Raw genomic sequence first — 14,449 nt, forward strand, 5'->3', positions numbered from 1 at the left:
GCACTTTGGGAGGCTGAGGCAGAAGGATCAGCGAAGCCTAGGAGTTTCAGACCAGTCTGGGCAACAGAGTGAGAGCCCATCTCTACAAAAATAAAAGTAAAAAAATTAGCCAGCTATGGTGGTGTGTGGCTCTAATCTCAGCTACTTGGGAGACAGGTGGGAGGATTGCTTGTGCCAGGAAGGTGGAGACTGCAATGAGCTGTGATCTCACCACTGCATTTCAGCCTGAGCAACAGAGCCAGATACTGTCTCAAAAAAAAAAAAAAAAGACCAGATAGACATGGTTTGACAATTTAGGTCAAGATGAAGCAAAATACTTTTCAGCATACAAAATGTTGACCCCTAAAGCTGTAGTCATAAGAAGGAAGTTAGAATGAGTCATTAGAATGGCTAGTGTGGAATTCTACTTTGATCATGACTAAGTTTCCCCCAAACTGACACCCCACTGCTCCCACCCCCAAATAAGAACTATAACCTCTGAACAAAAGATAAAATCCAACTAAAGGCACTGTAGTGTGAACAAGCATGCAGCTTCTGAAAGAAATTAACACTTGAAAGACTTGCAACTTTTTTTCTGGTCAAAAGAACTAGAGGACAGAGTTCAAAGCAATGACAGCCATTAGAAAGTGAGAGGTGTACCAGAAAAGTGAGAGGTGTGAAGCTCCAAATTCTTTGTAAAACTCCTGCTCAAATATTTGAATAAGTCTTTAACCATGTATGTGTGGGATGGACTCAAAGAGCCCAGGTAAGGATAAAATAACTGTACTGACATTTGAACTCTCTGCAAAACAGTGTTTAGTGTGAGTTCAAACAAGTTAATAGCCTGATCAACCAACGAAAATTTACTCTTAAGACAAATAATGGAGACCAGAGACTCTACAACCTCACCTTTTCAATGAACAGGATATGATCTAAAATTAATGTATGAATTTTTATTCATACATTGACTAATTTCATATATATGAATTTTTATTCATATATCACTAAAATAAGATCTCAAGAGGAAATAGTCAACAAAGTTCAATCCAGATATGTTCTTCACAGACTATGATTTTAAACAACACATAAACTTTTAAACAACACATCAACAAGTATTTTTAGCATGTTCAAGGATGTAAGAAAAAACGTGTTCATAATAAATGAAGAAATAGCAATTATTACCAGAGAAATAGCAACTGCAAAAAAAAAAAGTAAACTCTACAACAGAAAAAAAATACCAAATTCAAAATTTGAAACATATTGTTTGAGCTTAAAGCAGAATGGAGAGAGGGAAGAGTCGGTGAACTTAAAAAGAGAACAATGGAAATTATTCAATCTGAAAAAGAGACGGAATGAGTAACTAGGGATGATAGAAACCGGTTAGCTAAACATTCAACCTGTTTCCCCTTTTATCTTGGCCCGATGCTGGACTCTAACTGCATTGCTGGGAGTAAACATGTGACTGACTGTTCTGGCTGATAGAGCATACATAGTAGTAAGGCTCACCATTTCCAGTTATGGGCCATATAAACTTCCATGACTTCCTCGACACACTCTCCTCAACAATCTATCAGCTGAAGACAGACATCTAGGAAGATCACAGAGCTTTGCAATGAGGATGGCTCAGCCTCCATTCCTGAATGACGGATAGATTGCAGCCATCTCAAACCAGCCACATCAGTGAGAGATGAACTTCCATGGTGTTAAGCTCCTGAGATATTTGGGTCTGCTTTTATCTGCAGATATTGTTGCCATACTGAAACAGTAATTGTTGTTATTACTCTTTGGTATAATTTCCATAAAATGATTTCATGCTTTGTATTCAGCCTTTCTCCAGGCCAGTCTCCATGTTAAAAAGGAAACCACCTCTGAATCGTTATTTTCTATGACTAATATTTAATGTGATGAATTGAAAGTTTATGTTCCCCAAAAATTCATATGTTGAAATTCTAACTCCCAAGGTGATATTAGTCGCAGGTGGGCCTTTTGGAGGTGATTAAGTCACGAGGGCAGAGCCCTTGGTGAATGGGATTAGTATCCTTATAAAAGAGACACCAGATGGTCAGGCATGGTGGCTCATACCTGTAAACTCAGCACTTTGGGAGGCTGAGGCGGGCAGATCACTTGATGTCAGGAATTCAAGACCAGCCTGGCCAATATGGCGAAACCCCATCTCTACTAAAAATACAAAAATTGCCCAGACATGGCTATGCATGCCTGTGGTCCCAGCTACTTGGGAGGTGGAGGCATGAGAATTGCTTGAACTTGGGAGGCAGAGGTTTCAGTGAGCCAAGATCGTGCCACTGAACTCCACTGGGCAACAGGCTGTCTCAAAATAAAAATAATAATACATAAAATAAAAGAAGCACCAGAGAGGTTTTATTCCTCCCTTCCACCATATGCAGTGACCGTGAAGGAAGGCCATCAATGAAACAGGAAGCAGGGCCTTTACTAGACACTAAGTCTTCTGGTGTCATGATCTTGGCCTTCGTAGCCTCCAGTACTATGAGAAGTCCATTTCTGTTGTTTATAAACCACCTAGTTTACGGTATTTTATTATAGAAACCTAAACACATTAAGACACTTCCTTCTCAGACTATTCATAAATAATAATAGTTAACTTAAAAAATCGAATAGATCTTTACAAATTAAAACTTGCTTTGCCAAATCAACTTATCTGATATTAATAATCCTTTGAGATAAGTATGGCAGCTTTTGTTTCCCTGTTTTTTAGAATAAAACAAAAAGGAAGGAAAAGAAGGGAAGCGAGAAAGAAGGAAGGAAATAACAGAATCGTTGAGGAAAGTAACTAGCTGGCTGAAGGTGATGTCATTTCTCTAGAAGGCAGACAGAACTCTCCTTTGCCCAGTGAAACATTTTATCTCCTTTTTCCATCTAAAAGTGAAATCTCAACTCCAACTTTATTGTAGGCTCTCCTCTTCAGAAGCTGCACATCCTATAGGAGACAGACTTTGTCAGTTTTCTTGTAAGCACCTGCCCTTACCATGTCAATAAACTAGTCTGAGAAGGCCTGCAGGGCACCAAACAGCTTGTTGGGATGATTTGTTGCCCGAAATCGACAGATTTCAGATGCTCAGTCTGAACAGCACGCAAGCCCAGTATCTTTTTGCTATAACCTTCTCTACATTTCCATTGTCTCCTGAGCAAGTGCTCACAAGAATGATCCTTACATTTTTAGATGTGTGAAAATTTTTCATCAACAGTGAACCTTGTGGGTGTTAGTCTGGTTAAAACCTGTTCTTCATACACTTCCTTGTCAAATTACGAGGGGTTGGCAGACAGGGGTTAGAATTGTTGTTTTATTGTTTTATTTCATAGTAAGAAGAGGTATAACCTTGCTGAGAGGGTGACGAATTCAGTTATAGTCAACCAGTACTTGACAGGTTTTATCAGAAAACCAAACAAGGAAAGAGTGTGTATGCCTGCTACCAGCTGTCACAGTATTGAACAATGAATGTTTGATGAAGCCGACCCGCAAATACACACATCTCCGTGGAAGTCAGCTTTAAGTAGAAACTAGCTGGCAAAATTAACAAGAAAAGGCCTTGGTAGAGGATATCAAAAGTAAAGAAAATTAAAAAAAAGTCGATGGGTGGGGTGTGGGAATCTGAAAATCTCACTTCCTTTATTTATTTAGGTCCGTATTGAGAGAGCCTCCACACAACATAGAATTTGAAATGCAGTTGCAGTTTTGTGACGATAAATACATGGTCTTCGTCTCAGCCCGTATTGAAAATACAGTTTAGATAATTGTGAGATTTTCCAAATTAGTTGTGCTATAAAAAGGGGAAGCTGGTTGGCTGGAAATGTGAGGGTTCTGTTATGCTTCCAAAGCAATTCGGGCTTCTTGCTGATGGCACAGGAAACAGAGCAGCCGGTGCCACACAGATGCCGGCTCTGGCCCACGTGCCCTACATTACACGGGTCAGCCTCCGATTGGTTATCCTCTAGCTAAAGATTCCTGTATCTTGTCCCGAACTTTCCACTCCAAAGTCAAAATCAGTGGCATTTCCCACTTTTAAAGGAAGATCCCACATGATTATTTCAAGTTATGCTACAAACCCAATTTGTTTCAAAAGCTTATGAAAGTACAATGAGTACTCACTTAATGTCATTGACAGGTTCTTGGAAGCTGTAACTTGAAGTCCTGTAACATAAGGCAGGTCCTCAAATAACATTGTTTCCTTTGAGGCCCTTTGTTGTAACTTTGATGAGGAAAAGAAGTGATTTCGTTATACTCTGTTTCACTTAAAGTTGCAGTTTCCAAGAACCATTGACATTAGGTGAGGATTTACTGTGTTTTCAATTGAAAAAGGATCAAGTATTATTAAAATGATATTTTCCTTCAACAAAAAAATGCTTTCTCCATCTTCAACCACCCTTTCTCTGGTATTTCCATTGTACATTTTTGATACCTATTACCAAGCCCAAGTTTTAGTTCAGCTTGTATTACTTTTCTACATTCAATTGTGAGTTTCCTGATAACAAGGATCTGATCTCACTTAACTTTGATTCCTCTCAAGTCCAACTCTAGCCAATGTGCACAGCAGGTCTCAATGAGTGATGACGGAATTGACTATAAACCCAGAGACATTTCAGAGACTCAATGGAACCAGACTGTGGTCATCCAGGCAAAGTCCTGCAGCTCCTACCTGATTACTGACATTCCTTTAGTTCCCTCTTAGGAAAGCAGAGGAACAAATCTGCTAATTATTGAAGAAAGACATAAAAGATTATGCCTCATGCTTATTTTCCATCCAGCCCACTGAAGTAAATAGAAAACCCAGGAGAGAAATTCCACATTCATATCACCAGATAGAGCCTTTAATAAAGTGCAATAGACCATAATTAAACTATCAACACAATAACGAATTTTCACATGTGCGTTTTTCTTTTGAGCTTTCATACTGTTTGTACATTTTTTTAGCTCATCTCATGATAACATCTAGTATTTTATGACTAATAGTGTTGTAAATATCAATTATGTGTCTATCAGTGTGAAAAAGCTATAGATATTATCTATTGGAGTTTTTCACTTCTTATCTCTGTCTCTCCAAATTTTCCCAATCCATATAGAATTAAATAATTTTGAAGAATTTTTAAAATAATCAGTAATATTATTTATCTATTTCCAGCATGGTGAATAAAGTTTAATCTTGGCAATAGAGGTACGGAGATGAAAAATGTCTCGACAGATTCTATAAGTAAGAAATGTCTGTAAAGCAGAATTACCTTTCACCCTGTGTAGATGTAAATTCTCCATATGCACCCGAAAAGGCAATCATTGACTGGAATTTGACACTTTGCTATTAAAAATATAAAGAAGGAGGAGCTTGGGGAAATTGAATGCACTCATATAAAGAAATGGTAAAACTAACATTCCACAAAGAGAATAGTCTCTGAAGATCAGTGAAAAGAATCAGATGTAAGGATTAACCCTAACAGTTGCTCTTCTGTAAAGATGAAACTGTCAGTGGCTCTCCTCTTTCACTTTGAGAATAGAAGAAAAGAGCTAAGAAATCTGACATTTATCTTTAGTGTAATGACTGAGACAAGACTGATTTAGATATCCTTATTACTAATATCAAAAGCAAACCTAGAGGACAATTCAGATAGCTCAGTGCAACCCCAGACCTCCAGAAGAAGGAGGAGGAGGATGAGGAAAAACAGAAAGCAAAGAGGAGGTTGAGGAGGAGGAAAAAGGGGAGGAGGAGGAGGAGAAGCAGCAAGAGGAGAAAGAATGGTTAGTAGTTAGGAAAAAAACAGAATAAATGGCCAAATGTTATGCTGGTTATGGGGATGTGTGTCCTTCAACACAGAGATACTTACTGTGAAAATGGAGGAAAACTAAATTTTAACCTCAATCACCTACTCTGTTTCGTGGACATCTGTAGCTATAATACAAATTCACAACACATTTCCGTGAGCCAAATACAACTTGCACATGTAGCAAAGCTCCTTACAAATCTTCTCAATGAACCACAGATTCAATTACACATGAAGTTCATTCCTACCCCAGAGCTTCACCCTCAGTGAGGAAAATCTGAGCTCTAATTTATATTATCAGGGTGGTTAGAATGCATTTGAAACCAGTAGGGGGAACTGAGCTATAGAGGGTAAAGTGAGTTTCACAGAATTTGATAAGGAATCAGAGCCTGAGACAGCCAATTCATTTTTTTTGTCAGGAAGTTGGCATTCATTTTAAAGGCTTTATTGATTACATGCATAAGATGTAAAAGGGGTACATATATATATTCTACTTTTCTTCTTGAGCACTCGAAGGTCATTGGGGAAATCTGTCTGATTTCTGCAATGCATTGGCTGAGAATCATTTAGGTGGACTTCTCACCTGTATTCTGAGTATGTGTGTATAATCATGGATATGCATACACTATTTATAGCATATATAGATTTCATGCAATTATGATAGAAAATATAACCATATTTTCATGCAATTATGATAGAAAATATAATATAGAAAAGAGAGAGTTCATGATTGCCGTGATGAAGAGAACAACTAAAATAGTTGCTATAAAAGTTATTTGAACAGAAAACACTTAACTTGTAGAGAAACCCAAATAACTGACTTGAAGTATTCCTGGATATTAACTGGTATTACATCCTGTGGGTTAAGAGAGAAAATAGCTCCCTTGGTGATAGATTTGAAAAGCACCAAGAAAGCCCAGTCTTCCCAAATGCCTCCTTCAAATGCTTCCTGACCAGGAATTCTATCACTAGAAATCTATGTTGCACAAGACTAGAAAGAAATAATAATTCTACTGACTGGTGAGAGAACGTGTGACTTGTATTTTTCTTTACATAATTTTTGCAAATTTTCAGATTCCCTTTGTTAATTTAGCCATGATACAAAAGAATTTTTGGACTGTGTTTCTTGAGAAGAGTGTGCCAAATAACTCTGTGGACCTAGGAATTCCTGATATGATTATAAACACACAGTTGACGTATAATAAATATGTGCATTGGACAAAAATGTCTGTTTCTTCTGCCCAGGGCATTATCTCCAGGAGTTGTAAGGTCAAACTACTTTAAGATAAAGACACATTTTCAGCAGTTCTCCCTCTTTGGCAGAGAACTGAATTACCTTGTTCCCAAGCCTATAGGCAAGTATTTTATGTATTTGCATTTGAAAGGTGAGCAGGGGTCTGCAGGAGCTACCAGGGGATAACTACAAAGACACCCCTGCAGAGACCATTATGTTGTCCACCTTATGCAAATAGCCAGAAAAGATGAGAGGAGTGGTCCTCAAGCCACATTCCCACTAAGTCATGGGGTTCAATATCTATGTATTAGGGACCCTATGGCCAGAAGGTGATGGCACAGGCATTTCTAGTGGGTAGCTTTCAGACCCCTCACCTAGCTTCAATTACAGCCCTTTAGTTTTGATCAGTTAAATGTATTGATACCTCACATAATATTTCACTGAAAGGATTCTACTGCTGACAAAGAAAAAAGAATGAAAAGAAGGAAGAAAGAGAGAAGAAAAGAAAGGAAGAAAGAAGAGGAAGATGAAGAAGGAGGAGGAGGAGGAGGGGAGGAAGAGGAAGAGAAGAAGAGGAAGAGGAAGAAGAAGGAGAAGGAAAAGGAGAAGAAGGGAGGGAGGGAGGGAGAGAGGGAGGAAGGAAGGGAGAAAGAGAAAAAGAAAGAAAGGAAGGAAAGAAAGAAAGAAAGAAAGAGAGAGAAAGAAAGAAGAAAAAAGAAAGAAAGAGAGAGAGAAAGAAAGAAAAAAAGAAAGAAAGAAAGAAGAAAGAAAGAAAGAAAGAAAGAAAGAAAGAAAGAAAGAAAGAAAGAAAGAAAGAAAGAAAGAAATTAATTTTGTTGATTTCTGGTCCTGGTTCTGGAAAAATATTCCATTCCTAAGTACAAATCATTCAAAAGGCCAAGGAAGGGAAAGGGAAAGGGAAAGGGTCTACTTTGTGAATTGATAAGAGAAAATCTCTGCTCCATTATTCAAGTCTTGAGGAAAGAATTGTTTATAAACATTGCTTTTTCAAAGGTCCATCAGGGTGCCAGACCCTGTGTTGCCAAGACACACCTCCAGTGCTGAAATGAAATGAGAAGACCTGTGTTTACATTAACATCCCCGATTGAGTCACTGATTAGGACAAAGGAGAGGGTCCTGCCCAGCATCCTGATTTAAGAGAAGATGTACCACTGAGAGAAGCTGCACACAGAGTCACCATCAGAGGCAAAGAGTAAAGCAAGCGTTTTACTTCCCCAAATCCCCATTCTTCACTTTGCTCCACCCTGCAGCTCCAGAGCCCCGCTTAAGCCTCCTCCAGTGACCTGATATGAAGCCAGAGACAGACTAGATCAAAATTTTTAATAACAGAAAACTTTTAAAAGTATATACAGGACATAAAGCACATGTCCTAAAAATTGGAGAGGATATGGCTAGATAGCCAAAGAACAAAATGAGCACACAGCTCAGGGAGTAGGAAAAAAAACACACACAAAATAATCACATAAAAGAAAACTAAGAAGGAGTGTGAATAAGAATAGACGTTTCTGAAGACACATTAAGAAACATGGAGTCTAAGATTTGAAAAAAGTGAAATAACATAGAAATGAAAAAGAGTAAAAAAAAACAGAAAAAATCACAGGTATGGAAAGATCTAAAAGTTGTTATTCTTTATACTAATTTAAATTTTAAATATATACAATGCTGTGCTGTCTGTGTTATTTGCCTATTAGTTATATGTGTCACCTGCTCCTGACACCCAACCAGTGACATCCTCATTCAATGATCCTCCTTCTGACTATTGTCAAAGGGCCCACAGTAGCCTAGCCAGGCATGGTGGCATGCACCTCTAGGCCCAGCTACTCTGAGAGGCTGAAGCAGGAGGATTGCTTAAGCCCAGGACATGGAAGCTGCAGTGAACTGCGATTGTGCCACTGCACTCCAACCTGAGTGACAGGGCAAGGCCCTGTCTCTAAAGTATAAATAAATAAATAAATAATAAGGTGGACATGGTGGCTCATGCCTGTAATCCCAGAACTTTGGAAGGCCAAGGTGGGCAGATTTCTTGAGGTCAAGAGTTCGAGATCAGCCCAACCAACATGATGAAACCCCATCTCTACTAAAAATACAAAAGTTAACAGGACATAGTGGTGCTTCTGTAGTCCCAGCTACTCTGGTGGTTGAGGCAGGAGAATTGCTGGAACCCAGGAGGTGAAGGCTACAGTGAGCAGAGATTGCACCACGGCAGTCCAGCCTGGAGGATCGAGCGAGACTCCATCTCTAAATAAGTAAATAAGTAAATGTAGTAGCCTAACACTACATAACAGCGTCTGCATCATTCATCTCACTTGATCTCATCACACAGGCATCTTACCATCTTACATCAGTACAAGAAGAACGGTGAATACAATACAATAAGATACTGAGACAGAGAGACCACTTCATATAACTTTTATTGAAGTATTTTATTATAATTGTCCTATTTTATTATTAGTTGTTGTTAGTCTCTTACTGTGTCTAATTTATAAACTTAGCATAGGTATGTATTATAAGAAAAATTATAGTATATATAGGATTCAGTACCATCCGAGGTTTCAGGCATCCTCTGGGCATCTTGGATCATATATCCCATGGATAACAGGGGACCACTGTAGGTATAACAATATCAGCCTCATAGTTCATCGTGAGGACGATGTGAGATAGCAAGAATAAAATGCTTAACAATCATGTCCCCTGTTGCTACTATTCATATTCCTTCTTCTTCTGAGGTTTCTTTTGATGATTATTTTGACCAAAGTTCACTAGGACAAAATTTTCAGGAAGAAGTTCCCCCACACACTGTGACTCTGGAAATTCCCCTGCTCTGGAAGGAACATTGCTTGGACGGTGACTAGCTCATCATTGTTGGAGGGACTAATGTGTGCGATCCTCCTTCAGGCTCTGGCTCCACACCTACTAAGAGGTGTGGAAGAAGATATGAATTTGGCTGAGCATGAACAAACTTTGAGGATGCTTCATGGCATTTAATTACTTCAGTGCATGTCAGGACTTGCTTGGCCATGAGGTAGAGAAGAAAGCTAAGGCTGTGAGAAAACCCAGCAAATACGCATTTTATTTTGTTCATTAAAAGAGTAGTTAAGTTTTTCTGACAGTTTACAGAAAGTACTGTTTTCAATTGCTCAAAAGCAAGTGACCTTAGAAATAAGTGGATTATAAAACTGCCTTTCATAATTTCCAAGAGGTTCCTCCTATTTTCCTTTTGTGGTATCTGAAATTCTATGTTTTGAGTTATTTTTTGATCCTTATGAAAATATAAGTGTCCACTGGGGAATAAGTACTTAAAGCTGTTGTCAGTCATTTTTACCTGAAGATTAATGAATGCCAGAGTCTGTCCCAAGAATATGTTGTGATAAGTCAGGCAGAGGAGAGGAAGCACCAGCTCAATAAACTTCTGAAAGTGTAAGGACAAAATCACTGAAGAAAAGAAGAATTTAAACCCAGGCAGCCTCCCCACCGTACTTGGCAGCAGGCCTACCTACAGACAACAAAATAGAGCCTTTTTAAATGAATGTGCTATGCTTAATCTCAGCCCAAAGGCATATTACTTATTACTTTGAGAATGTCTGAGGAAGAGTTCCTGAGGCATTTTGAGTTCCTGGAAAAAGAAAAATATATATTGCGTGTGTGTGTTTGTGTTTTTCTCCCATTTTTAAAATAGATTGTATTTTTAATGTACTGGTAATTCAGTAACTAATATTTTGCATAGTATTTGTACTAAGGCAGGTTGTTTATTCCTTTAGATTACAAACCTTAAAATGAAGATCTCAGCAATGTCCTTCTGTTAAAGTGTATCAAGAGAAGGCATTGCTTGCCTGAAGTCAGGCCTCATTTCACTACAAAGTAAACTTACTGCCAAACCAGAATCAAAATATTTCTAACATTTAGACATTTTGTTACTTGAGCATTACATGTCTGTATTATATGATTTTTTTTATAGAGAGCCTGAACATGTTTCAGTGCAGGGTTCTTCTCCCAAACTACTTAAGTAGTATCCACACACAGTTTCATGTTTTGTGGAAAGGAAGTCAAATTTAAAGCCAAATGGTGTGTACGCATCATCCCCCCACCTCAGGAGCTGGTTTAATGTGCCCGTGTGTGTGTGTGTGTGTGTGTGTGTGTGATTTCCTCCATATGAAACAAAGGTAATAATAACATCTACCCACCAGCATCACATTGTGAGGATTAAATGAACAATGATTGTCTGTGCTTTGTAAACTCAAGTACCCAATATTTTTAGTTTTGTTAATGTTTTGTACATTAGGAGAAGACACATAGAAAAATGTTTAATCTCTATGTACAGGTATAAAACTTGGACACTAAATTCTCCATGTAAAAAACACAGTTGCTACGTGTTAAAAAATTGCTCATGAAATTCTTTCTTTTTATGTAAAACATGGTCATTAAATTTTCTGTGTACATGTGTAAAACACGCATCAAACCAAAGTAACATCAAATAAATGACTGCTTTAGTACTTAGCTCCTCAACTATAATAGCCTGTGTCAGTTCCCTGGCCCGTCACTGGCTAATTCACTGTGATGAGATCAACTGCAATCTATAACAACTTATACGCATCATGTATACCATGGCTTATGTCAGACCTCAAATGACACCACCTCAGAGGGGACACTCTACCACCCTTTCTAAAAAACCACCATCCCACTAATCATTTTCTACATTCGATCTATTTTATCACCTTTTAAAAAATTTGTATACCATATGTTTGTATCATCTCCTATCCCCATCTCCGCATAAACACACAAAGCATGAATGTAAGTTTCTTAAGGGTAGGAGATTTGCTTTCTCACTGTTATATTTGCAGCATCTGGAATAGTGCATGGATTAGCACTTAATAGACATCAAATGATGAATATTGAACAATACCCTCCCTTCCCGTCTCAGTCAGATCTGTTGACACCATATATTGTTTCTTCCTTTTGAAACTTTGAAAGTACTGGATCAATGACTCTACTTCTGACCCTGATTTCTCCCTGACAATCCAAGTATTGGGTTTTGAAGCATTGAGGCCATTTCCCCAGAGCTGTGGAAATATGAGCTAACAGATTGTGAACTGCCAAAAATCTCCTTCTAGCTCAGTCAGAACATTCTCAGTGACAGTAATGTTGACAGTTTTCACTTCAGGAAATATAGGTATAATGTGATCTCAGTTATTCATCTCCTCAGGTTGATGGGTGGAATTCTGAAGACTGTTTTTAACACTTGGAGAGGATTTATAGTCATCCATTTCTTCCTCCTCCTGACAGAGCTGCCACCACATTGTCGCATCTTAAGAATCTTCCAGTACATAAAGAACAGACAAATTGTTGTTAGCTTACTTCTAGACTGGTTTCAGTCTATGCAAGTATCAAGAGTTTATGTTCAATTACTTACACCCACTCCTATCACTCCTTCAAAATTGTGGGGATAAGAGCATGTTTCTTTATTCCTTTATGTATGCTGATTTTTACCATGGGTTAAAGTAGAATTTGGCAGTCTTGTCAAAATGGTAAAACTTGCTTCACTATTTCTCTTTGGGATGCCAGGTTCTTAAGGTATAATTAGTGGTTTTGTGAGCAAATATGAACTTGCCTCAAAATCACTTGTGCCAAAATATAATAGGTGATCTATAAATATTAGATTCCTCTTCCCTTGCAGGGTAAGGACATAGAGATGATGATAGAGTGAATGTCTACACCATAAGAACGAGAATAAAGATACCATGTTGCATTGTAAGGATAGAATTACCAGCTGTTTGTTCTAGTAAATTATTTGAATAAATCTCTCAGGTGTCAGAAAGGTAGCCTTGGTGGCAGTGGCTTTCAGGTCATCTTTGATATAAGTTCTGTATATACTAATCCTTGGTCTGTAACATGAAAGTTGGTGCATATTTATTGTCCTTGAAGTACAATATAAAAATGCTTTTACTTACAACTGTATATGGTTAAAAGATTTTCTTGTAGCCTCTTACATTCTAATTTTAAATAGCTGAATAAAGGTGGCGGTTTACCTTTCCCTCTTCAAAATCACCCAACAGCAACAAAAAGACTAAGAAACAGAAACTAAAGCTAATTCTTGACAAATTTTGGAGGTATCTGTATTGGTCTAGGTTCTCCAGAGAAACAGGACCATATTGGTTCTGGATATATAGCTATAGATAGATATAGATATTGATTTACTATAAAAAAATTGACTGGCTACATGATTATGGAGGCTGAGAAGTCCCAAGATTTGCAGCCATCAAGCTGGAGATCCAGAAGAGCATATAACATCGTTCTAGTCTGAGTCTGAAGTCCTGAGAACCAAGAGAGTCCATGGTGTAAGTTCTAGTTAAAGACAGAATTCAAAGGCAGGAGAAGATCAATGTCCCAGCTCAATGTCAGGCAGAGAGAAAAAATTCTTTCTTACTCAGCCTTTTCTTCTATTCAGTCCTACAATGCATTGGATGAGGCCCATGTAACACTGGGGAGGGCAATGTCTTCCTCTATCAGTTCAAATGTTAATCTATCCAAAAGCATCTTCACAGACACATCCAGAGCTAATGTTTAACCAAATATCTGGGCACCTCATTGCCAGTCAGTTTTACACATAAGATTATATAACCTAGAATAAAAAAATCAGGGAAGGGCTAATAAATGCATTGAAGATCCAAGAACGGTGCCATGGAAAGAGGATGCCTATAGTTGCAGATTTCAGAGACTGCCCCAAAGAACAGTTCTTCATAATCACTGGCTAAACTGAGAAGTAAAAACAAAGGTCCCCTTTCTGGAACAATAAGATAACAGTAACTTTCCTAGAGCCAAAGCAGCACTAAGTCTCAAGAAACATATTGACCAGTCATGTCTGAAGGACAACGTCTGTTTATCAAGCCAGTGAAGAAGAAAAGCTCAGCATTGCGACTAATTCTGCATTGTCAAATGTTGTTAGGAAAAGCAAACGTTAAAAGAAATTGCTCGCTCTCACATCATCTCACTCCCTTAAGTGGAAATCTTACAGCCTTGACCATGATCTTTACTCTTCTCACCAATGAAGCTCCAGTGAATACACCTTATCAAAAACTAAGTAATAGCCAGAAATGAAAAACCACAGGAATTACACAAAGCTACTACAAGAAGAAAATAAAGACATTTCCTCCTATAATATAAAATGAATGTAATGCAAAAAAAAAGAGCAAATGTATAAAACACACTATGGCAACACTGCTGTGAATGTTTGAAAATTTTGACAGACTAGATCCAAATTTTTAATAACAGAAAATTTTTAAAAGTATATACGGACATAAAGCACATGTCCTAAAAATTGGAGAGGATATGGCTAGATAGCCAAAGAACAAAATGAGCACACAGCTCAGGGAGTAGGAAAAAAAAAAAAACACAAAAAAAAATAATCACATAAAAGAAAACTAAGAAGGAGTG

At 37.9% G+C, this 14,449-nt stretch overlaps 1 long non-coding RNA gene across 1 annotated transcript in view; it reads left to right on the forward strand.

Moving 5' to 3' along the window:
- The first annotated feature begins 703 nt into the window (after window positions 1-703).
- Window positions 704-14,449, forward strand: part of LOC119473344 — a 17,715-nt gene continuing 3,969 nt past the window's right edge. The window contains exons 1-2 of the long non-coding RNA XR_005202554.1: window positions 704-715; window positions 3,793-3,795. This is a non-coding gene — a long non-coding RNA (uncharacterized LOC119473344). The remainder of the gene's footprint in view (window positions 716-3,792; window positions 3,796-14,449) is intronic.

This window comes from Cebus imitator, unplaced genomic scaffold (genome assembly GCF_001604975.1).
Source record: "Cebus imitator isolate Cc_AM_T3 unplaced genomic scaffold, Cebus_imitator-1.0 Scaffold150, whole genome shotgun sequence".
Taxonomy (NCBI): Eukaryota; Metazoa; Chordata; class Mammalia; order Primates; family Cebidae; genus Cebus; species Cebus imitator.